The sequence below is a fragment of the Camelus dromedarius genome, chromosome 5, assembly GCF_036321535.1.
Source record: "Camelus dromedarius isolate mCamDro1 chromosome 5, mCamDro1.pat, whole genome shotgun sequence".
In the NCBI taxonomy this organism is placed as follows: domain Eukaryota; kingdom Metazoa; phylum Chordata; class Mammalia; order Artiodactyla; family Camelidae; genus Camelus; species Camelus dromedarius.
In genome coordinates, this window is record NC_087440.1 from 23,821,187 (window position 1) to 23,847,715 (window position 26,529).

At 36.9% G+C, this 26,529-nt stretch overlaps 1 long non-coding RNA gene across 1 annotated transcript in view; it reads left to right on the forward strand.

The window, feature by feature from the left end:
• The window catches only part of LOC135321389 (uncharacterized), a 349,273-nt gene that overhangs the window by 310,598 nt on the left and 12,146 nt on the right, over nt 1-26,529 (forward strand). Inside the window, exon 5 of the long non-coding RNA XR_010381123.1 lies at nt 18,642-18,840. This is a non-coding gene — a long non-coding RNA (uncharacterized LOC135321389). The remainder of the gene's footprint in view (nt 1-18,641; nt 18,841-26,529) is intronic.

Below are 26,529 nucleotides of genomic sequence, written 5' to 3' on the forward strand. Positions count from 1 at the left end.
ACTGGGATGAGGTGGGATGGAATAGAACGGGATAGAATAGGATAGGGAGGGGTAGGGGAAGGGGGAGGGGAGGGGAGGGCATTCCCCAGGTAGCACGATTAAGTATTATTTCTTCAGACTTTGTCTTAGTTGTATGTGGGGTGTGTGCATGTGTGTTACATGTGGGTCATGATGTAAAATGCATTTCTTAGTTTGAATCACCCTCAGAAATGTTTGAAAACCTTCAGTTACTTTTTGTTGTTTCTTGTTAGCCATGGGCAGTTGTGAACATTTCTGAACATTTTCCTGTCTTATGTATAAATATCTTATTTTTGTCTGAAGCAGAGGTTGATTCCCAGTTTGATTATTCCCTTGCAGCCAAGATTGTGTAAGAAGTATTTGTGGTATCTTCTGTATGAACAGCCAGATGAGGTGTGCTATGGCATGTCAGAAATAAAGATTTCTGAAATTGCTAAATGATTTTGAGAGAAAACAGAGCTATCAATCTTCTGTACCCTCAGGAACATTCCAGATGGGCTTAAAGCATTGTTTTGGAGATGTGACTAGGGAAGCCAAGGAAATTAGCAAACAGCATGAGAGCAGATGTGACACAGAACATTACAATGTTTCATCTAGAAAATTCTAGTCCTTTGCCCACACAGCCACAAAAAAGAATGGCCTCCAAGAGAATCTTAGTATATGTGTCGCCTCAACAATGGGGAAATGTGGAAGTCTCTTTTTAATGGCATGAAAAAGACAGTAAAACCCATGATACATTTATGAGTGTTCCCACTAAGTTTACTGTTTGCAATAAATGTCTCTTTTGCGGAAACCCAAAGAAGGAAAGTCCAGTGGCCCTTTCTTAGTGCACTTCCTTTCTAGCCTCAGTTATCCCACCAACTCCTGCAGAACCCAAATTATCACCTGTTAGACCTACACAATAGTTAGACCTACACAATAGAAAAATCACAGAAACAGGTGCATTTTTCCAGTGAGGGTGCTGGTTCTGTTTGTCTCATGACTAGTATTTCTAGACTTTAATTCACATCTCAGACACTACTCAACATTCTGAGAAACTTTCATAGAAGTCCAGATATCTTTCCTCAAAAGCTTCACTTTATTTCTTCTCCTTTTCCCATTCTTGCTCATAGAAACAGTCTTCAGTCTTGACTTCTCACTTAATATGCCAGTTTCAAATTTCCAAATGCCCATGAAAAACTTGGATATCTGGGTTCCCCACCAATTTCAACATTTTCATCACTATCTTTCAGTCCTTTCCATTTCATACTCTGCTGCCATCATTGCTTCAGGCAAGAAATCCAAACAGCATTTTGTATATCTTTATCCACCATTTCAAATCTGTCAGTAGGATCTATTTTTAATTGCATTGACATGTCATTGAGATTTGCCCTTTTAGCCATTTATACTGGGACCCTCATATTCATGGTTATAGTCATCTTTTGCCTGGATTACTGCTATAGCCTCCATTCCTTTTCATCTCATAGGGAAATTATAGGCAGGAGGACAACTGAAAATTTTATTAAGAATGTGCTATGTGTCAAACACTATACTAGTCACAGAAATAACAACATAATGAGCAGTACTCAGTTTCTAACATAAAGTTAGTCAGAATCTCTTGGCTGCTACTGCTGTACTGGTACCAGATATCCTTAAACATCACTGTCATTCTGTCATTTTCCTCCTCCAAATTTTGGGATTAAGTACAAATGCTTTTACATGACTTTTTTGGTCTTTCCTATTTGGAAAGACTCCATCTGTCCACCTTGTTTCCCTTAATTACATGACATACCTCGTGTCATGCAGCAAGCGACACTCCCACCTGTCTCCTTCATGCTACACCTCTTTTTTTTTAAAGTACACTTTATTTATTTTTAATTGAATTATAGTCAGTTTACAATGTTATGTTAATTTCTGATGTACAGCATAGTGATTCATATATATATGGGTGTGTGTATATATATATTTTGTATTATTTGTCATTATAGGCCATTACAAGGTATTGAATATAGTTCCCTGTGCTATGTAGTAGTACCTTGTAAAACATTTTACATATAGTAGTTAGTATCTGCAGATACCAACTCCCAGTTTGTCCCTCTCTGCCCTTCCTCCCCCTTGGTAACCATAGTTTGTTTTCTATGTCTGTGAGTCTGTCTCTGTTTTGTAAATAAGTTCATCTGTGTCTTTTTTTTTTTTTAAAGATTCCACATATAAGTGATATCATGTAATATTTTTCTTTCTCCTTCTGGCTTACTTAGACAGTGTGACTATCTCCAGTCCATCTATGTTGCTACAAATGGCATTATTTCATTCTATTTCATGGCTGAGTAATATTCTGTTGTATACTTATACCACATCTTTATCCAGTCATCCATCAGTGGACATTTAGGTTGCTTCCATGTCTTGGCTATTGTAAATAGTCATGCTACACTTTTTTACCTTTACTTCTGGTTACCCTTACTGGACCTTCCTTCCTCCCTCTTTCCACACAAAATGTATCCATCCTTCAGAGTCTATTTGGCAGTCCACCTTTTCCACAAAGGATTCCCCCAAACCAGTTTTTCCCTTCTCAAACCCTGTTGTGCCAGTAGCTGGAGGATAGTTCTACCTTAGGGCACTGAGTGGTATTAATTTTATCATATGTTTTAGGGTGCCTCTACACAGAGAATATAAACTTTTGATCTTTTCTTAAATAATTTAGCCCCATACTATGTAGCACTATGACAAAACAATAGCAGACGTAGCCTTCCCCAAGCACAGGCTTCCATTTCACCTTGCCATGACTTTATGAAATGTTCAGTGACTGACCACCTGTGCCTGGCCCAGGGTTAAGCATTTGGGGGTACAGTCACATGCAGACAAATAGACCCTGGCTTTAGAAATTAATACGCAGTACAGCAGAAGCCCAGAGGAAGGAGATACTAACCCTGAGGAAGTAAGGGGGGCCTCCTGAAAGGGCTGCTCTTTCCTGCCTGGAATATCCTTTCTTTCTTGTTTAACTAGCAAATTTTACTCATCCCTTATGAATCAGCTCAAAATCTGCCTCTTCTCTGTAGCTTCTTTTTTTGTCCATAAAAGAAGGAATAAAAGAATCAGAGAAATGTGATGATTCACCCAAATGATGCGTACCTTTTCTTCATGTGTTCTCCATGCGTATTTTTCTCTATGATATTTGTCTTAAGTAATTCTGTATAAATGTGTTTTTAGATTTTGTGGTAACTAGATATAAAGGACAATCTTGGACATTGACTCCAGGTGTGTTAAGAGTTATTTGCAGAAATTATTTAGATTCTGTCAGCCTCCTTGTCTGTCTTCTTTTTTTTTTTTTTTATCTATTTTTGTACTTAATTTCTTAAAGGTTCTGAGTATACCTAAGAGAGTCTATAAAGGAGGTGTTGTGCTCTCCGCCTAGAGCAAGCCCCAAACAGTACAGCTAATCTACTGAGTATGTTTTAAAAAGGTCTTAGTTTCCTTCCCTTGATCACAGGGAAGAGGTGTTTGATCTAACCCACCTAATCTCTCATTTCCAGCCAGTTGTGAAAACATGCTTCTCAGGAGTCCAGACCACTGCAGTTGAGGGGGTAAATAATCAGGGAAGAGTGGTTAAAAATAGGCCAGGGTTTAGATTTATAAAACTTCAGTCACTCTGGAAGTTCCTCCTTGGAACTCCATCCAAGCTGTTCTTGTCAGTTGTGTGTGTCTCTTAATTTTTATTAACCATTTTAGTGTCAGAGCTCTTTATTTTCTCACACTTCCTAATAATGTAAATGCTCTGACTTGCTTTTTTTTTTAAGTATAAAAATCCACTATGTCCATTCAGATTTATTCAGTAATTGTTCACTGAATATCCTATGCCTCAGACATTGAAAGTTGATACAGGGGAAACCATGAAAATGATCAGCTTAAAAAATCAGCTTAACATATCACTGCAAAGTTTACTCTTATAGAAATGATGTACATAATTTTACTCTTTTTCTCTTAGAACATTGTCATATAACACCTATGTAGAGGAGGGTATGGGAAACAAATGTTTTCCTACTGGTAGGAGTGTAGAATGGCATTTTCAGGGTACTTTGTGATTATTGAAATCTCAAGTATTTCTACTTCTGAACCGTCAACTCCACTGCCATAAATGTAGCCTACTGGTATAGTCATACAGATAGGCCAGGGGTTATGCATAGGAATTTTTATTGCAGCATTGTATAGTAATAGTGAAATTAATGACTATCTGTTAATTGTAATATATGGATAAAATATAATAAAGATATTCAATGAAATACAGTACAACTATTTTTTAAAACGAGGCAGATCCCCATGTGTGGATATGGAAACATTTCTAGGATGTGTTTTAAAAGAATAATTTATAACAAACTTTTGAGGTATTTTTATATTTTTTAAATGCTTTATAAAGACTCCCATTTCCAACCATAATTAAAAATAATAGGTCAAAGTGATACACCGTACTTACCTTCTCTGTGCTAAAGATTGGAAAGTAAGAAAACAAACTATCTTTATTTGCAGATTACTTGATGAGGTACATAGAAAGTCCTAAGAAATGAAGAGTAAGACTCCTAAACCTAATAAGTGAATTAAGCAAAGTTACTGAAAACAAGTTAAAATACAAAAATAAATTATGTTTTGTAAGTGCAGTGAATAATCAAAAAGCAAAGTATTAAAAATACCTTTTAGAATCAATAAATACATAATACTCAGGAATCAATTTAACAGCAGGTAAACGTTTATAGCTGTACAATAAAAACTATTCCAGCAGGCTTTTTTGAAGAAATTTTGACAGACTGTTTCTAAAATGTAAACAGAATTTGAAAGGAGTAAGTCAAACAATCTTCAAAAAGAAGAACAAAGTTAGGATTTACATTACCTGATTGCAAGACATATTATAAAGTTACAATAATTGAGACAGTGTGATACTGACATAAAAATATAAACATACAGATTAATGGCACCAAATCAATTGTCTTAAAATATAGAACCAGTATATGATCACTGTTTTTCAAAAAAAAAAAAAAGCAATTCAAAAGAAAGAAAAGTCTTTTCAGACTGTCATGTTGGAAAGCTGAATGATTATATTTTTAAAATGAACCTTGACCTCTATCTCATACCACAGTCAAAACTTAATTTGAGATAAATCATAGACATACAAATAAAAATGAAAACTTCTAGACGAACAGAGAGGAGTCTATCTTTGCAAATTTGGCGTAGGCGAAGATTTTTAAACAGGACAGAAAAAGCACTTACCATAGAAAAAGATAAATTGTACTTCCTTAAAATTGAAAACTTTGCTTCAGATGGCAACATAAAGAGAGTCCTCACTAGCACGAACATGCCTCTATTGAATCATTTTGCAGCATGCACATGCAACTGCAGTCAGCCAAAAGACAGTTCTGAGATCAAAAATTTGTCCAACACAAGACTGTTCACAGGATTGAGGAATGTCCTTCATTATCTAAATCTTTAATGAGCTTGCCAAGAAGTTGTCTGGTTTGGATGGATAATCACAAAAGAACAGAAGAGAGAGTTAGAGCTATAGGAACATGAGAAACTTTTGTCTGTTATTTTTTTTCCCCAGACTCTGCTTTGGACAGTAAAGTGAATCAATAAATGAATTTATTTCTGTATACATTTTTGTTAATAGGAAGTCAGAGTCTCCCAGCCCCTTTAAATAAATGTTGAATAAATATTTAAAGGTTTATTTGGAAGTGGTACCAAATTATTAGTCTGGAGACACCCACGTGTCTAGTTCCAGGCTTGGCTGTGTTTATATAATCTTTCTTTTTATCCTTTTCATCATGGAATCATGGCGGGGGGAAGGTAAGGAACTCCCCTAAGATTAAGTTTATCTGAGGGAAAACAAAACCTGCAATCTAAAACCAAGTTTTTAAAAACTGTACAATTTTGAGGGGTATGTACTAAATGCTGACCTGAGTATGGACTGTAAATATGTTACAGGAATTCAGACATCAGGCCATTTGGCAGTGCCAAAAGGGAAGAGTTCAGTTTAGGGTGGAGCCTGAGCTGCACTTGAAAGGTGAATAGAAATTGCGACTGAGAGTTGAATGCCAGACACAGGAAAATGCCACTAAAGAACTATGGCACCCCATTCTGTTTCTTCCTGTTAGCTTCTCACCATCCCAACCATCCCCATAACTCAATACCTCTCAACTTCTTGTGTACGTGAGTACACACATGCACGCAAGTGTGCTCACACACTCACATACTCACCTATACACCTGTCCTTACCTTGAAGGAGTATTTTAGGAAAATTGTATGTCTGGCTATAATAGTTACTTTTATAACAAAAGTGAATTCACTAATTTGTAAGAGCCTCTCTCTGAAGCTCTTACTGAAAAACAGAATTACAGAAATAGTCTGATGAAGACAAATTGTACATCTTTTGGATTCTTCCACAGACATAACTTCTCTTCAAACATCAATGCAAGGGAAAGGTTACCAAAAAGTTCCTGTTGAGCTTGGGACAAAATAAAAATGCTGTGTATTTGGCACCTGCTTGAAATGAAAGATGCTAGTAGCTCTCTTTTGAAAGGGACTTCTGTGAACAAGGACTTGGCCTGCCTTTAGTCCTTCAACACTATCTGTAGTAGTAGTAAGGGTGAAAACAGCAGCATCAGTCATTAGGTAAGAGGTGAGGGTTTCTCTTTTTTCTTCAGCACTGAACCAGATGTTGAAGTGCCTTTGTATTTCTCTCCTTGGCTGCTCATGGAGAACCCTTACTTGGAAACTTTAGCACATATAGAAGATTTTTTGTTGGCAAAGAGAAAAGAAGTTGGAAGGTTTATTTCTGGGTTATTTCTTTATTGTGGAGGTTATTTTCCAGAAAGATTATTATGGTGATAAACCACTCTTGTAACTTTTGAAATAATAAATCATAGTTCTTTTAAGCTTTCTTTGCTTAACTCCATTTGAAAATATAATCACAGAAATATTATTCTAAATTTAATGATATAGCAAAAGTCACTTCCAATCTGCAAAGTGACTTCAGCCAACATGGAAGAGAGAGAGTACGCAGAAACAATTCTTGATCTTCTTTACCATAATTTAAAAAGAAAATGAAATCACATGGTAGGACATGCTTCATCCATGCAAATGGTTTTTTATAGATACTCACTGGTGAAAGGAAGTATTAAAAACTCTAGGAAATATTCTACCAATATTTTACAACCCATAAACTAGCTTTATGAAAATACATGATTACTCTTATATCTGTCATAACTTCTGTAAGGCCTTGTGTTTGTGAGCATTTCAGTTTTTATAATGATTATAAATGAGATTGTAAGTAAATGAAGACTTATGAAAAAGAGATAGGTGGCATTAAATGTAAGCTGAATAAACAAAATGACCCATTTTAATTTCACCTGAAATGAGATCTGAATTATAAACACCATCATATGTATAATTTTCCAGTTATAATAAGGTGAGTAGGGCTTTTCTGTCCATTTTCAAAATGAACCTCAAAGTATTTTTTGCCTACTGAAATGATCATACTAATTATTAAATAAAATACTGTTTTCTTTCTATACCATAATTCCCCAGAAATGCTTGTGTCTGAAAGGGAAATGTTGTAAGACAAAAATAAGGTTTTTAGACAAGTGTAATATCATATGGAGAAATTTCATGAAAATTTTTCATGAGTAATGAAGGAAATATTATGGGCAAGTTCTTAAGCATATTCCTTGGGAGATGGTTTAAATGGTATGAGAATGCTAAGAAAGGACTCCCCCTTTTCCCAATTCAGACTTTACATACTATAATATATGCCTGGTTTTATTTTCAGTGTTTTAGGTACAAATCCACTATCAAAGTCACCTTGACTCTTAAAAGTCAAGACAAACACATTTTATTAAAAACAAAGTGTTTGTTGAAAAAATATTCTTGTTTTTAAAAAGTTGATATTTTTAATGTAAAGTGGACATTGCTTTAAAGGATCACAAAGTTTGATGAATGAGCCCTTAAAAATTGTATCCAGGTTTATTTTAAAGAAAACATGTAATTAACCAAGAGGTTAAACTATGACTGTGGAGTCTTAGCAATTTATATACCTAAAGTAGATTGAAAACAAATGCGAGGACATAAAACACATTCTCACCAAAGAGTTAAGATCAATCATATATATCATACCAAACCAAAGAATAATGGAATCATTTATTGTCTGCAGACATACGTCAGGGTGCAGTGTGAAGCCTGATCCTAAGGCTATTAGTAAGTTGAGGTTTGGCTCCTGAAATGGGTGCCAGGTCAGCCATTCCGTAATTACTCATTTAACATGTCAAATCATTGACTTGACTACACAAAGACTTGATTGATAAATGCTGTTACTAAGACTGGTGCCAAAGGTATGCTTAGCTCAAGGTGCACCAAGTTAAGATCAAGTCTCTCACCACAAGATTTGAAACATTGGGCCAGCTTCTGCTTAGTGAGCTGGTCTCCATTGCCTTTTAGAGATGGATTAATTTTTCCAAGCCCTAAGAATCCATTTTCAGTTGCAGCCTGCTGGGAGACCAAAGGAAGTAGAAAAATCAGTTCCTTCCTCTCAAACTGATTAAAATCAGAGTAAGAGACAAAAGCAATACAGTAAAATCTGTTATCCCTCATAGTTGATAAGAAGTTCTTAGATAATCAAATATTGTGGTCGAGTCCATGTATGTTCAAAGAATTAGAAATAAAAATATAATCTTAACTCCACATGTTACATAGTAATAAAATGTATTTGTAATGATTCAAAAAGTGCTTCAGTATTTTACAGTGTCAGAGTTACCAGTGCAACCGATTGTCATATTTACTGACCAGCTCAGCTGTAGTGGAAACTGAGCCCCTATGAAAAAGGAGCAGACTCCAGAGAACTGTGCCTCAAGGGGTTTCTCTGCCTGGACCTTCCCTAATCTACCCCAAAGGAACAGCTTCTTTGTTTGCCAATCCCCAGTTATGATTCCCTGTTCCTTGTTCTGTGATCTGTTTTATGTATGTCAGTGCCCTGTGACCCCATGATGGAATCTGTTGTTCGGAAGTTCCCAATATTTTGCCAGTCTCATTCTGTTCAGGTTCTCCCTTTGTTCTATGCTAAAAGTCTCCAGTCTTTGTTCAATTCCTTGCTTATCCTTGAGAAATGGAGATTGTTAGCCCAAAAGAAGATTTCTTATATTATGCCGCCTTTTCCATGACTTATCAGAAGAGGGATTTTTTGTGGTTCCATTTCAAAAGACCAGACTTAGAAACATGGGAAAGAGTAGAGAGTAATGGGTAACCCAGGCTGATGGAACTAGCTTGTCCCATTGCCAGGGCCTCATACGGAATATACACAGAAGCTTGAGACTTCGAAAGTACAAGGGTACAAAATTACAATAGTCGACATCATTGATAAGAAAGATTTACTCCATATACAAATATGGCACTAATATGGGGGTGACATTCCTTATCACCATACTTAAAAGGTAAAAGGCTTATCTGGAATTTTAGGGGAAATGCATAGAAGAACATTTAGAATAATGTTCTCCCATTAAATAACCATCTCCAAATGTGCTATGATTTATTTTAAAAGAGAAATGGCTGAAATATTGGAAAATATTATTTAAGATTAATTCCTTTGGAGGAAATGTTTATTTACACTGTTTCAGAATGAATTTAAGATGGCTAAGCTACTTACCATTTTATTATTGTATTTCTCAAATTATCAACAGCAGTCCTACATCATGATATTGCCCTTTGGGAGCTCCATCATTCATAAGATGTTTCCTCATTAAATGTTATGAGAAAATCAAAAGCATTGCAAGCAACATTTTATCATCATGGAAAAATGGAGAAATTTCTTCCTTCTGAAAATCATATTTATGTATTAAAACAACACTCTATCTACAGAGGAGAGAAACAGAGTTCAAATCAGTAAGACACTTCAATCCCAGTGGAAAATGTCACAAAGAACATGAACAAATCACAGGAGAGAACATGCATAATTCTAAAAAAAGTTCTTTTAAAAATGTCCTTCCACAATAATAATAAAAAATATGAAATAAAGCTTAGTATCATTTCCTTCCAATAAAAGTAGAAAACACTTTAAAAATTTAATACCCTCTTCTTGCAAGGATATAGAAGGTAAGAACTGCTTGAAGTGTAAATTGGTGCTCTTCTGGAAAGCAAGTATGAAATTTATATTAAAAACATTAAAATGATTATTAACTTTTTATTGAAGTATAATTGATGTACAATAGTCTGTAAGTTACAGATGTAAAACCTAGTGATTCACAATTTTTAAAGGTATATACTTCATTTATAGTTATAAAATATTGGCTATATTCCTTGTGTTGTGCAATATATCTCTATAGCATATTTTATACATAATAGTTTGTATCTCTTAATCCCCTATCCCATATTGCCCCTCCCTCCTTCCTTCTCCCCACTGATAACCACTAGTTTGTTATTACACATGTGAGTCTGTTTCTTTTTTTTTTTAATATTCACTACTTTGTTTTATTTTTTAGAACCCACATATAAGTGATATACAGTATTTTTCTTTCTCTGACTTACTTCAATTAGCATAATGACCTCCAAGTCCATCCATGTTGTTGCAAATGGCAAAATTCTGTTCTTTTTCATGGTTGAGTAGTATTCCATTGTATATATATGCTACATCTTCTGTATAGAATCATCTGTTGATGGACACTAGGTTTTTTATACTGAATTGTATGAGCTGTTTATATATTTTGGATATCAACCCCTTATTGGTCATATTTGCAAGTATTTTCTCCCATTCTGTAGGTTGTCTTTTCCTTTTGTTGATGGTTTCCTTTACTGTGCAGAAGTTTTTATGTTTAATTAGTTTCTGTTTGTTTATTTTGCTTTTAGTTCCTTTGCTTTAGGCGACTGATCCAAGAAAATATTGCTACAATTTATGTCAAAGAGGGCACAGCATCTTCTAGAAGTTTTATGGTTTCAGGTCTTACATTTAGGTCTTTAATCCACTTGGGGTTTATTTTTGTATGTGATGTTAGTGAATGTTTTAATTTTGTCTTTTACATGTAGCTTTCCAGTTTCCCCAGCAACACTTATTAAAGATATTGTCTTTTCTCCATTGTATATTCTTGCCTCCTTTGTCATAAATTAACGGACCATAAGTGTATGGATTTATCCTATTCCATTGATCTATGTGGCTTTTTTTTGTGCATGTACCGTATTGTTTTAGTTACTGTAGCCTTGTAGTATAGTCTGAAGTCAGGGGACATGATTCCTCCAGCTCTGTTCTTCTTTATCAAGATTGTTTTGACTATTCAGGGTCTTTTGTGTTTCCATACAAATTTTAAGATTATTTGTTCTAGTTCTGTGAAAAATCTCCTTGGTATTTTGCTAGGGATTGCATTAAATTTGTAGATTGCTTTGGGAAATATGTAGATTTTAACAATACTCATTCTTCCTATGCAAGAGCAGGGAATATTTTTCTATTTCTTAGTATCATCTTCAATTTCTTTCATCAGTATTTTATAGTTTTCAGCATACAGGTTTTTCTTTGGTGACAACTTCAGGGTTTTCTGTGTATAGTACCTTGTCGCCTGCAAATAGTGATAAATTTACTTCTTCCGTTCCAATTTGTGTGCTTTTTATTTCTTTTTCTTGCCTGATTGCTGTTGCTAGGGCTCCCAACACTTACGTTAAAAAGAAGTGGCAAGAATGGGCATCCTTATCTTGTTTCTGAATTTAGAGGAAAGGTTTTTAGCTTTTCTCCATGATGTTATCTGTTGGTTTGTCATAGGTCACCTTTATTATGCTGAGATTTATTCTCACCATACCCACTTAATGAGAGTTTTTATTGTGAATGGATGTTGAATTTTGTCAAAAGCTTTTTCTGCATCTATTGAGATGATCATATGATTCTTATACTTCCTTTTGTCAATGTGGTGTTATCACACTGATTGATTTGTGAATATTGAACTATAGTTGTATTCCTGGAATAAATCCTGCTTGATCATGATATGTGATCATTTTTATATAATGTTGGATTCTATATGCTAGTATCTTGTTGACTATGTTTGTATGTATTTATCACAGTTACTGGTCTGTAATTTTCTTTTTTGTAGTGTCTGGTCTTCATATCACAGTAGTGGTGGCTTCATAGAATGAATTTGGGAGTGTTCAGTCCTTTTCAATGTTTTGTAATAGTTTGAGGAGGAGAGATGGTAGCTCTTTCTGTGTTTGGTAGAGTTTCTCTGTGAAGCCATCTGGTCCTGGACTTCTATTTGCTGGAAGTTTTTTTTTTTTATTAAAAATTCAGTTTTACTACTTGCAATTGGTCTGTTCAAATTGTCTCTTTCTTCCTAAGTTGACAGTGTATGTTTCTAGTAATTTGTCTATCTCTTCTAGGTTGTCCAATTTGTTGGCATATAACTATTCATAGCATTCTCTTATGATTTTTTTGTATCTTTGTGGTATTGGATGTTATTTCTTCTCTTCTCAGTTTCTCCCTCTGTCTGTTAATATTTGCCTTATATATTTAGGTGCTCCTGTATTGGGTGTACACATAAGTATGATACCCTTTTCTTGTATTGATCCCTTTATTATTATATAATGCCCTTCTTTGTCTTAGTTCTCTGTTCATTTCTTTTTCTTTTTGTTTCTTCTCTTATGGTTTGGTAATCTTTAGTAGGATATTTGTGTTCCTTTCTTTTAGTTTTTGTGTATCTGTTGAAGTTTTTTGGTTTGTGGTTGCCATGGGGTTCATATATGCTGACTTATATCTACTTGTTTTAAACTGGAGTCATGTAAGTTCAAACACATTCTAAAAGGTTTACATATTTTACTTCCTTCTCTTTTTTATGTTTTTGGTTTCATGTTTATGGCTTAAGTGTTTATTGTAATTATGGTGGCTTTAATCAATTTTTGTCTTCTAATCTTCATGCTAGTGTATTTAAGTGGTAATCCTCAACCATTATTATATATTTTTCTTTTCTAAGTGGGATTTTTTTCCTTCGTATTGATTTTTTCTTCTTTTCTACTTAAAGAAGACCCTTTAACATTTCTTCTAGTGTAGGTTTAGTATTGATGAACTTCTTCCATTTTTGCTTACCTGAGAAGTTCTTTCTCTCTCCTCCAATTCTAAATGATAAACTTGGTGGGTCAAGTATCCTAGGTTGCAGATTTTCCCCTTCAAGCACTTTGAATATGCCATGCCACTCTCTACTGGCGTATAAAGTTTCTGTAGAAAAATCAGCTGATGGCTTTATGGGGATTCCCTTGTATATGACTCTTTGTTTTTCTCTTGCTGCCTTTAGAACTATCTCTTTAACTTTTGCTATTTTTACTGTGAGTCTGTTTGGGTCCATCTTGCTTGGGACTCTCTGTGATTCCTCTACCCAGATATCTTTCCTTCTTCAGGTTTGGAAATTTTTAAGTCGTAATTTCATCAAATACATTTTTGACTTTTTGACACCCTTCTCTCTCTCTTCTCCTTTTGGGATCCTCTATAATGTGAATGTTGGTACGCTTGATGTTATCCCAAAGATCTCTTAAACTGTTTTCTTTTTTTTTTTAATTTGCTTTTCTTTTTGCTGCTCTGTTTGGGAGATTTCTGTTATTCTGTCTTCCAGATCACTTGTGTATTCTTCTTTATCACTTAGTGTACTGTACTTTACTTCTAGTTTGTTTTTTTTTATTTCAGTTATTCATTTATTTTTGGCTCTTTTTTGTATTTCCTTGTTAAAATTCTCACTGTGTTTCTCTTTTCCTTTCCCTAATTCAGTTAGCATTCTTATTACTAATGTTTTTATCTTGTAAATTGTTTCTGTTTCATTACATATTTTTTCAGCGATTTTTTGTTGTTCTTTCAACTGAAACCAGTTTCTCTGCCTTCTCATTTTGCTTAACTTCTTCTGTCCCTGAATTTTGGTGAAACAGTTACCTATTGTTGCTTGAAGGGGTGTCCTTTTGTGGGGACATCACTATACAGGCTGCTTGTGCTCAGTGCCTTTGGTTGGAGAGCTAGATTTGTTGTGGACACAAGTTACGTCTTTCCTCCTGGTGTGGTGGCAGCTATCACCTTGATAGGAGGTGAGGCTAGAGATGGAGGGGCTGGGGCTGAGTGTGAGGCAGGGCACCCTTTCTGCTCAGTGTTCACCACCTTGTTGGGTACAGAGGCAAATCCAAGTTACTGAAGCAGGAGCGCTGAGTGTTGGGGCAGTGCTGGCTCTTTTTCCTTTAAATGTGTGCTTCACCTCTCCCAGCACTGGGATCTTTGCCCCCATGGGAAGCAGTGCTGAAGCAAGAGGAGCCGATGCAGGCCTATGGTGGGTTGTGGGCTACATTGGGTCAATCACAGACTTAGGTCTGAGCTGCCTCCAGTGTGCCCCCTTGTGTAGGTGCCAGCAATTATTGCCCTCATCCTACTCAGTTCTCTTTCGTCCTGACAGCTAATCACTTCCCCTAATCTCTGCCACCCTTACCCTGTTGCAGAGCCACACTGCAGGGCAGACAGGGCCGTGTCAGCTCCTGATGTGTATCTGGAATATGGACTGTGGTAGACTGGCCACTGTCAGAGTTCCAGGCTGCTACCTGAGTACATGCCAACAATGGCTGCCCCTCGTCCATCCAGATGCCACCCCACATCCAAGTTACTTCTCTATCCCACAGCAGAGTGCTCTCCCTGGTTGTGACAACCCTAGGTCCATTGCTGAGATGTGGCATTGAGTAAGTGGGGCTGAAGTGCACATTTGACTCAGGCTGGGACACACCAAGGAGGTCACAGAAAATCATGCAGCCATTGGTGGAGTCTTCAATACACCCTCTCCCCTCTGCCTCAGGGGGGCAAGCCAACACATGAATGGAGTCCAGGCTTCCCACAGCCCTCCTGTTAGTCCCAATGGCCCTCCAACCAGCCAGGAGGGCTTAAGCTTTGCTTTTATTTTTTTAAATTCTTCAGAGTTCTGAGTACTATGATAAAGATTAAATCTGATAATATATATACTCATGTATACAACTAGAGAGCAGGATTGTAAAGAAAATGTGATAAGTTTATAGAATGTTTTATGAGAAAATATTTCGTCTTGTAAAAATACAAGTATTGTCTCCGAAATCAAAATTTATAAATCTTGCATCCTTATTATAGATGTTAGTGACATTATATATTAAAATGTTAATATTATTTTAAAATTAAACACGATTAAATTTAAACATAAATGAACTTGGTTAGATCAGTGGAGTCTAATTGATGAAGACTAATATTTGTAGTAAAGGATCAAGTAAAGGGAAGCAGAGATGGGAAGTATTTCAGAATTTATCTTTCTCTGAGTTTTGAAATAGATAGCTTCTTCTATTTTCATTTTTCATTCTGTGATTTTTAAAAAATATTTTCAAGTATATTTTAATAACCATGCATTGCTATTATAATCAGATAAAAGCAACTAAAATTATCTCATGTTTTAAAGAGTATTTCTAGATAAGGTACCTTTCTGTAGGCCTTAGGAGGCAGATGATGAATGAACTGAGTAGGCCTTAGTGATCATTAGGATGACTGAACACAGTCCCCTGCATCACCTTCTAACACTCTTGGCACCATACTTTTTCTTGTACTAAACCAGGAGCCTTGAATGAGGTGATGAACAGTGTAGTGGGTTGAATGGTGGCCCCTACAGTAGATAAATCGTTCATATCCTAACTCCTGGAACCTGTGAATGTGACTTTACTTGGAAAGAATGTCTTTGTAGGTATGATTAAGTTAAAGAGCTCAAGCTGAGGTTATCCTAGATTATCTGGGTCCACGTAAATCCAGTGACAAGTGTCTTATAAAAGATGAAAGAGAAGAAGACACAGAGAAAGAAGAAAAGGACATGTGAAGATGAAGGCGGAGATTGGAGCAATGTAGCCACAAGCCAGCGAAGCCTAGAGCCACTGGAAGCTGGAAAAGGCAAGGAAGGATCTCTCTTAGAGCGTTTGGAGGGAACACAGCCCTGCCAACACCTTCATTTCACTTCTGGTTTCCAGACTGTGAGAAAATGAATTTCTGTGGTTTTAAGCCACCTGGTGTGTAATAATTTGTTACAGTAGCCTCAGGAAACTAACATAAGCAGCCAGGAAATTAACTCCAGGAGATAACTTCTCTAAATCAATCCCAAGTGAGTCTCCTTTGTCCTTTTTCAAAAAAAAAGCAACTATCTCCTTAGAGCTCTTACTCTCTGAGTTGTAGTACCTCCTCATTCCACACGTTTCCCTTCTTTCTCAGTCTTTGAAACAGTGGTTCCCAACCTGTGGACGCCGTCAGCCTGCTACTGATGCTTTGGCTGAGAATGCTGTTACAGGCCGCATGTCTGGACTCCTAGGCACTATGCAATATCCTATATATGCATTAAAATTTTGCTAATATTATTTAATTAGGTTATTGAAATTAAAATTTTATATCAAATGGTATGGTAGATATATATTTTCTTAATTAAAAAGATGTTAAACATCTTCTAGTTAGTTTAGTTAGAGGTAGAATCATGGAAAAAAAGGGAGAGCCAGATCTTTTTGACAAAGAGATCTTTACATTTGGAGATTGGAACCACTGCTTTAAAATCAACACAGGCACCTTTGACGCAGTGTAGAGTCAATCATTCTCTTCTGCACCAGCATAGAAGCAACTTCACACTAATATTCAGATTTATCATTAATTATAGCACTGAAGGATGCGTGAATAAATGAATGAACTTCAAAACCTGTGATTTCTCATAAGAGAGTATTATATAAGTGATAGAAGTGTCATATAAAGGTTAGGTCCCAGAGAATACAAAAGTGAATGCATGCCGACAGTTCATGGATTCGAACATTCTTTTAAAGGATCGATAAAAGGAAACAATAGTATTACTGTATATTGGACCACTCTAGCTTTGGGAATTTGAGGCTAGCTACTTAATCTCTTTCACTCAGTTTCCTAACCTGTAACATAAGGTAGCCTTATTGAGTGTGAAGAGGTCTAAGTAAGATTATATATGTGAAAGTCCCATCAGAGGCTCAGTGCACAATGGATATGATAAACGTTAGCTCCCCCGTCCCTTTATTTCCTGTATCAGTTGCAATTGTGAGTTGGTGACTGCACCACTGGTAATTCTAGGGGAAATACCAGCTCTTCCATATACCAGATGTTAAGAGTTATCACTTGGCCTGTTTGAGCTCTTGGAAAGGCAATTTACCTGAAAAGAGTTTGTTTCCTTACTGGGTCTTATGAAAATGTCCAGAAACAAATTAAAGTCCTTGTAGGCTCATTAAAAAGAAAGATTGACTTTATCTAAATATGTCTTTAGCAATTCTAGTCATTGGATTACTTTTTTTGTTTGATGAATACACATGTATTTGAAATTAATTAAGCATCTTGGTTTCAGAGATAAAATAATTGCCTAAATGTGAGGCCGATGGGAAGGGGGTGGGGTGGAGGTGTTTTCTAATTTGAATCAGTCAGGCTCCAGGGCAACTTACATGCTTATGGACTTCTTTTCTGTGAGACAAAACTGGTCTGTTTATTTGGTTTATTTAAGTAATTAGTTGTAAAATTAGGTTGGGAGTTTTTAAGCCTACAGTAGTTTATTCTTTGTGGGTCTGGGCCCTGAACAAAAATATTTCTCTAAGTTTTTTTATTTGAGAATTGCTTTTTTCAGGTGAGCTCTGGCAAACACTGTTAAAATGTATAAGTCTGGAATGCTAAGAAGTATAGAAAGGGGAAGGAAATTACCTCAGCTTGGCAGGAGGTACACTGTTACTTTCTTTAATAAAATGCATCCTCTGTGCTGACCAGCCCGATGCAGCCCAACTGAGCGTTTCTCGATTGTATTCTGTCACTTAGCCCTGCCAGCCCGAGAAGGCAGCTGACATGGTGTACCTGAGGTTACAGAGAGCCTATGTGTCCCCACTCCAGTTTTCACATTCCTCAGAGGGTTTGAGGGGAGAGCCGCTTTGTTATTTTTCTCAAGTCCTGTCACAAATGGTCTTTGACAGGCGCCCAGAAGGTCTGAGCAGGGACTCCTGGAGCTGGATGGCGCCAGAAGTGCCACATGTGCACCACGGAGGTGGGGGCGGGGGGTAGAAAGTGATTCTATCTGAAGACACCCACTGACTGTCCCCTAGCTCTGGCAGAGAAAGTCACTTTTCAGGGGACAAGCAGACGTCCAAGACTGTGGTGGAAGGGAAATTCTGACAGGGAGGAGGACAAGGCTTGGGAGAGGACAGTGACAGTGACAGGTCACAGAAGCCTCTTGACACCTCAGCTTCTGGCCAAGGGCCACACTGGTTTCCACGGCATTCTAGCCAATCAAGTGACCAGATTTTATAATGGGAGAAGGTTTCCCTAAGTGTACTTCCATGCTTTTCCCCCAAAATTCCAAATGAGCCTTTTACCTAATGGGTACAGTGATAAGTAATGTCACATCTAGTTCAGTCTCACACTTAGTACGTGCAGCAGATCCTTCTCAGTGATTCCAGTGATGATTATGCACCCTTACGTTTATGCATATCATGACTCATATAATTCATGTCATTTTTAAATTAAGAATTAAGCTATTGAATAAGGCTTCTTAAACATATTCCATAATTCTTAGACTATGCTTTACATGATTTCGTTTTTAATACACAAGTAACCTTCCTATTTGTCAAACTCTCTGTTTCAGTTCTGCAAGATTATTAAGAGAAACCAAATCTATTCCAGCCTCTGATTATGTGATTCAAGGACCATCTGACTCTCTAGATCCCTTCATACAGCCTCCATACTTGCCAGCCTGTTCTTGCCTCAGGGTCACTGCACGTGGCGAGAACAACTGAAGGTCACGTGCACCCATCCAGGCTCAGGTGCACTTCAGAGAAACACAGGTAGTTCTTTTCCTTACCGGAGAATGTATGTCACTTCTGTGAGTCTCTTTGTAAAGATGACAATCTCAAGATAGTAAAATACTTACTTTTTTATTATTGTTATTGACAATTCCATGGTCTTAAGAAATATATACAAGGAAGCAATTGTCATTAGAAAGTCTCTAATGAGAGGCCCTGCAAATTTGACGAAAGGAAATATTTGGCAGTGAAGGTGATTAATGGAGCAGTGAAACAGAGGCCAGTGGAATCCATTTCTTTCTTTTCTCAGGAGAATTAGAATGAGGCCAGTGGCTTTCTAGTTCCTCAAACAGTGAAATTTTACACAGCCAACGGTTGACTGCTCTCCTAGTAAAAACAAAATAGAACATGGCTATTCAAATTCTTGTTACAAATGCTCCAGTAGGTCTTACAGGGGATCCAAGCAAGGATTATACACACCTACCATGTAACAGCAGAGTCATGAGAGCAGAACTAATGTGTGAACAAACTGACCTCCTTTCACTCCTTTTAAAAACGTGCTTTATAACACTTAGTGAAATTTAATACAAGGTGAAGGATGCAGAAATTATATCCCTGCATCCTTATGACTCCCTCTGAATGTACTTATGGAAGAGACGGCAGTTGGAATGGGCTTGAAAACATGGGTGGGATTTTGAGAGTTAGCGATGATAAGGAAGGAATTATAGAAATGAGAATAGCATAAACAAAGAGGCATGGCTCCTTCCCGCCCCTCTCACCCCATCTCCTACACTAAACTCCTCTCCCTGTGACTCAGCCTCTCTCTTCTCCCTGTCCCTCAAGTTGCCTCTTCGTCCTACCTTGGAATGTTTGCATTCTCTTTTGCATAGGATGCTCTTAACCCAGGTCTTCAGGTTTCTTGCTCCCTTGCTTCATACAAGCTTCAGTTTAAACATGATCTCTTCAGAGAGTCCTTGCCTGGTCCCTTATTGAAAACACCCTGCTACCACCCCTCTTTGTCACCTCTCCAACTGAAATTTTATTTATAGCACTGATTACTATCTGAAATTGCATCCTATATTTATCTATTTTCTCACTGTCTTCTCTCAATAGAATACACGTGTTTGTCTGTCATGTTCATCACTGTATCCCAGCCCCTAGAATAGTGACTGATGTATCTTGGGTACTGGGTAAATATTTACTGAATGTTGTTATTATTAATGAATGAATAAAATGGAGTAATTCTTAAAGAATTTTGAAAGAAGCAATACAAAATTTACCAAGCTCTTGCTAAATACTAAGTGGAGAGAGATTCTAAACCAGTGTGAAAAATAGTTTGCCCTAGATGGGTAAAGAAAAGAAATATGTTTTTACACCTTGTTTTATGATCGGAAATTACTAGTGGAACATTCTAGACTGTAACTATGAGAGGAGTGCAGATAAGGCACAAAACAGGCAGAGGAGCCTGGGAGAGCTTCAGCAAGGAAAGGATGAGAAGGCACTGGAGGAGGTTCCGCACGCTGGTGATCAGTCTATCTGGAGCACTGCTGGGGGTCTGTTCTCATGACAGGTCCTGTCGAAGCCACACGTGCCATCTCTGCTGACTGCCTGGTGATGGCATGTCAGTGGGTGAGAGGATGGGATATGAATCTTTCACACCTTCTGTTTCCTCCTGTCTCCAGTCGAGTTCTTTGGGAGGGTTTGTGAATGTGTGCGTGTGCGTGTGTGTGTGTTTCTTTTCCTTGGCTCCCAAGTCACATCATTCCGCTCCTGGTACTTGGCAACTCAGCATGCTTCCTCCCACTAACGACAAGCCTGTCTGCAAAACAGAACAACATCTTTGAGATGGGGTGTTTATTTGGGCAGCTCACAGCCTCTGCAGCCCTCAGGGGCCCCTCCTTCAAAGGCATTGCTGAACGGGACTCACCTGATGAAAGCCCGAACTGTGTATGCTTGACTTGATTTACGGGCACTGGCCAGCTCATTAGGCACATTGGCCTGAGGAAGCCAGGCGGCTGTGGGAACAAATGTTTGTGTAGCTCTGTGGTGCCCACAGGGCCGTTTGCAGCTTAGGGGCTAGAACACAAAGAGGGCAGTGATAAGGGACTCTGAAATCCATGCCTGGCTCAGGGAGCACTAACTACCCAAGAGATTGATATCTCGGGTGCAAAGGCTAAAAAAATTAGATTAGTTTAGCTCAGCTGTATTCACTGAAGGATTGGGTTGCAGCTAGTGCTGAAACACTAGCGATCAGACCTCAGAGATCAGGGGGCAAGTCTCAAGTTGGAAGGAAGGGAGTAAGATGGATTGCCTCTCAGCATGCCTGCTCCTCAGGCAAAGAATAGCCTACAGAGGCAGCCTGGCATTACAGATAATCCTGTGGAACACCAGTGAGAGAGTAAGTTGTGTGTTTCTCGGGATATGGCTTTGGAAATTGGGAGCATTGTTTTCTAACCCTGGGAAAGTCACTGGGACAAACTACTTTCAAAATATTCTCAGTTTGATCTCTTCCTCCAAGAAATAAGACTAACAATAACAAATATTTTGAGGTAACCTGAAAACCAAGTAGGATCTTCCATGAGTTCTGGTATTTTGTTATAAAATATTATTTCCAGTATCCCTGATTTCATAATGATTATCTTTGTCTACCAAGTTCTTCTTAGAAATTGTCTTCACCTGTCAGTTTGCCTACAGAGATTCCTTACACTTCCAGTTTGATTCCTAGATAGAAAGTCTGATAGACTTCAAGTTCCACATTATAAAAAGAAAACATTGTTTTTCCACTCAAAATCCATTCCTCTGGGTTACTTTTTAAGGGAACAGCTCTTAAGTATACTCTTTTTTCAATTATCAGATCTATTTACCTCTTTTGGTAAGGCTTCTTTCAAAAAGTACCATTTACTGAATACCTACTATGTGCCAGGCACTGTGCAAATGCTTTATATAATTGGAACCATTGTCCCAATTAATACTTGTTGTTTATGAGTAATAAATAGTGCCACTTCCTTTCACCAAATGGTCCAGATTTGGATGATAAATTTTGTGCTCATCCTATAATTAATTCAGAGATTGGAGTATGTGTGTGTTATTAACTAAGTGCTCCACCAGCATGGAGCACTGATAGTGTGAACCATAGTAAGGTCCACACTATGACATTGACCATGAAAAATGGAAGGAGCAAAAACGAGGTGAATATAGGCCTTCTCCTCATGAAGTTTTTCATTCAGATTGTGAATGCCATTTGGGAGTTAGATTGAAGCTGCTACAAAAGAGATCATGGGCTTTTAAAACAGAATTGTAAAAAGCATACCTCAAGAAAGGCAGGGTCTTCTGGGGAATTCCACATTGCATAGTGGAATGCTGATCTGAAACCTAGAAGACCAAGATCCCAGCCTGAGATCATCCGTCGGCTAGTCCCATGATCCAAGGGAAATCATTTCTTCTTTAATGTTCCCCATTTGTAAAACATAGACATCAAATGAGATTATGTATAGGAAATTTCACTGAAAATTATAAAGCCTTAAACTCATGAAGAAATGATTTTCCCTAGTTCTGCATTTTCAGAATCACAAATTTACTGAGTAGATAAGGAGAGAACCAACACTCATGTCTCCCAAGCACCAATTCAGCATCTCCTCTGTCGCATACTTCACATCCCTCTATTACTGGTAAAAATCCATGTCCTTAATGGAGCTCAGAGTGAAATCAAGGAATAGCCACAAGCCACTATTTAAATAGAAGCACAAAGTCAAACATTTACAGATGGCAAAATTAACATTCTTGGCTCAAATTCAGTGACAAGCAGAAGAGTGCAAAGCCAGAACTGCTTTGACATAGAAATTCATGGGATAACAGTCCAGGGATAATAGGAGGTACATAACCTCTCAGAGAACAGGAATGTCATTTAAGTGGCCCCAATTTCAACCAGCACAGAACTATAAGAAGGAAGACTTCTGCCCAAAGGCCACCAGTGATAGCAGAAAAGAAGCCATTATGAATCTTTAAGCAAGCTGCACCAGTAGAATTATAGTGTAGAAACCACACCTTAGAACAGAAATTGTAAACCCAAATGCCTGCAAGGATGGGAAAGTGCATACGTGAATAAAATAGGCTGGAGTGAGAGACATCAAGGAGTGTTTGAATTGTGGAAATTAGAAAGGATATGCCACTTCAATATTTCAGTTTTTGCCCCGGTAGCCATTTCAGAATGGATAATCAGTGTAGTTTAACCTTAAAATTTTTCAAGAAAAGACAGAAATTAGGTTTTTTTAACGTGAATCCTCCCAATTTTTTTTAATGCTTACAAGAAATTAAAACCCTGTTCAGGCCAAACAAAACATAGGTCTCTGAGCATCATTTTGTAACCTCTGCTCTTGAAGATGGAGAGGAAATAGAAGAGCATTATAATTAAAAGACCAAGAGATAGAGCACAGATTACCAAGGTTTGGAGTTGGGTGGGGAAGGAATGAGGATGGAAAGTTTCAGGATGAGTAGGATGGCCAAACCCAAGTTGATTTCCGCCAGTCATTCATGTCCAACTATGACAGTAAAGAAGCTACCTTCCTTTCCACTTTAATGACTCACTTTTACAGTGAAGGCCAGTAAGCAAAGCCAGTCAGAAAAGCCAAGAGGTGGCTTTGGGTACAGCATAGGATAAATAATATAATTTTTTTTCTCAGCGTGGCCATGCTTGTTTCTATTTAGGTAAATCTCTCACTGAATGAATGGAGGAAAATGGAGCCCACCAAAGACTAACATGTCACTGACCAAACTTAAGATAATTGTTCTTATTACTTGGTTAAATCACTTGAGAAACAAGACCAATATTCAGTGTTCTCATTTTATGACCAGTATTTTATGCTCTCATTGTTTGCAGCTGAGCCATACATTTTCTTTTTGTTAATTTTTCTCACCTAGAGTAAATAGCTGCTTCTGTTTTAATGGGTTTTTTTAATGGCTCTATTATTAATATATCCCCACACTTCTGTTATATCTAAAACTCCTCTTATATGGCATGATCACTTTAGATCTGCTGGGCAGCTGAGATCCTAGGATGTCACCATCAGACTGGGAGTTCCCTTTGCTTTTCTCCTGCATTGGACCTCTTAGGTTGCATGTCGTCTTTTTTGCCTTAACTCTTATAATTGTGGATAAAATTTCTTCCTGAGAAAAGGTATAGGGTGGTCAACATTTTATTTAGATTTTTTTATATTGGAAATGTATTCATTTTCTTATATTTGATTAGCAGTTTGTCTAGGTGTGGAAATCATTTCTCTTCAAAATTTTGAAGGTATTTAGTTTCTTTTAGCTTCTGGTGCTTTGAGAATTCTGTGCCATTCTGATCCTGACCCATTTTATTTGATGTGCTTTATTTCTCTGAGTGCAAATACATATTATCTTTATGCCAGTGTTCTAAAATTTCTAACTTAACTCTTAAAGCCTATTCCACATCATAAAGCTTGGTTCAGTTTTAAGACTGGCAAAAGTAGCAAGTTAGATTTGTCAGTAATTTCACTATGGATTACGCATAAAAGGATTGGTTGCAAAACCAAGACTCTCATGTTAGCATAACTCTGTGTAGTAAGTCTGGCAGATCTTTTTTTTTTTATTCTGAATACTTGGTGGGCCCTTTTAATCTGCAAACTTTTCTCCTACAGTTCTAGAAATTTTATTTTATCATTTATTTGCTCTTCACCTCTGTTTTTGTGAAACTCTTGTTGGTCAGATGGCACATCGATGCGTTAATGCTCTGATTTTATAATTATTTTCCTCTTGTTTACTACTCTTCTTAAAAAAATTCTAGTTCCTGGATTTCCTTATCTCCTAAAATTTCTATTGAATTATTTACTTTTATTATTAATTCCTCATTTCTAATAGTTCTTTCTTATTTGAATTATATATTATGTATTATATATATTATACATACACACATACCCATATTTAAGGTATGAGGTATATAAGGTATGTACATTATATAGTAGTATTGATTATATAATGCAGATACTATCAGTTATATTAAATGTATAAGAAAGACTATTAATATGTAATTACATTATGTATTATTATTATATAATAATATTTAAGTGTATTATATAATATATAACTAAGAAAGGTAGGTAGATGATAGATACACAGATTGATTATGCGAAATAGAAATGCATATTCCTACAGCTCCATGTTTATTTTGGGACCTTTCTCCTCCATCAGACAGCATCATCTTTTGGTCCACTCACTCCATTTCACGCATTTTGACCAAGGAACCATTTTTGGTGGGTCCAGTCAGAAGAGGGAAAGGATATGTGTATTCCTGGAATTTGCTTTTCCTCAAATTTGGGGTATTAGAATTCTAGAATTTTTTTTTTTCAGTTACCAACACTGCCTCCAGGAGTAGGGAGAGAGCTTCATTCTGCTACAGTGCTCTGCCTCATGAGAGTTTTGTTTCTTTCCTTAGCCACCAGTGTTTTAGTTGTGAAGATAGAGTACATGAAAACTTCAAATTTTGAACTCTTTATTTTGCTTTGTTTGTTTTGGTTTGGTTTTGGGTATTAAGGTTAGAAGTTTCCATCAGGAAACTTGAATCCATTTCCTTAATCTACAATTTCAAGGTACAAGTGCACGTATCATCTTCTAGTTCACCATTTTTGCCAGATTTTAAAAAGATATCAAAATAGAGTTCTTATGAATAAAGAATGATTGATGATTTTATTTGATTTTATTTTTACTTTTTTTTAACTTTTTTTATTGATTTATAATCATTTTACAATGTTATGTCAAATTGCAGTGTAGAGCACAGTTTTTTAGCTATACATGAACATACATATATTCATTGTCACATTTTTTTCTCCATGAACTACCGTTAAGATCTTGTATGTATTTCCCTGTGCTACACAGTATAATCTTGTTTATCTATTCTACAATTTTGAAATCCCAGTCTATCCTTTCCCACCCTCTGCCCCCTTGGGAACCACAAGTTTGTATTCTATGTCTATGAGTCTATTTCTGTTTTGTATTTATGCTTTGTTTGTGTCTTTTTTTTTTTTTTTTTAGATTCCAGATATGAGCAATCTCATATGGTATTTTTCTTTCTCTTTCTGACGTACTTCACTTAGAATGACATTCTCCAGGAGCATCCATGTTGCTGCAAATGGTGTTATGTTGTCAGTTTTTGTGGCTGAATAGTATTCCATTGTATAAATATACCACTTATTCTTTATCCAGTCATCTGTCGATGGACATTTAGGCTGTTTCCATGTCTTGACTATTGTAAATAGTGCTGCTATGAACATTGGGGTGCAGGTGTCATCCTGAAGTAGGGTTCCTTCTGGATATATGCCCAGGAGCAGGATTCCTGGGTCATACAGTAAGTCTGTTCCTAATCTTTTGAGGAATCTCCATACTGTTTCCCACAGTGGCTGCACCAAACTGCATTCCCACCAGCAGTGTAGGAAGGTTCCCCTTTCTCCACAGCCTCTCCAGCATTTGTCATTTGTGGACTTTTGAATGATGGCCATTCTGACTGGTGTGAGGTGATACTTCATTGTAGTTTTGATTTGCATTTCTCTGATAATCAGTAATATTGAGCATTTTTTCATGTGCCTATTGATCATTTGTATGTCTTCCTTGGAGAATTGCTTGTTTAGGTCTCTTGCCCATTCTTGGATTGGGTTGTTTGGTTGTTTCTTATTAAGTCATATGAGCTGCTTATATTCTGGAGATCAAGCATTTGTCGGT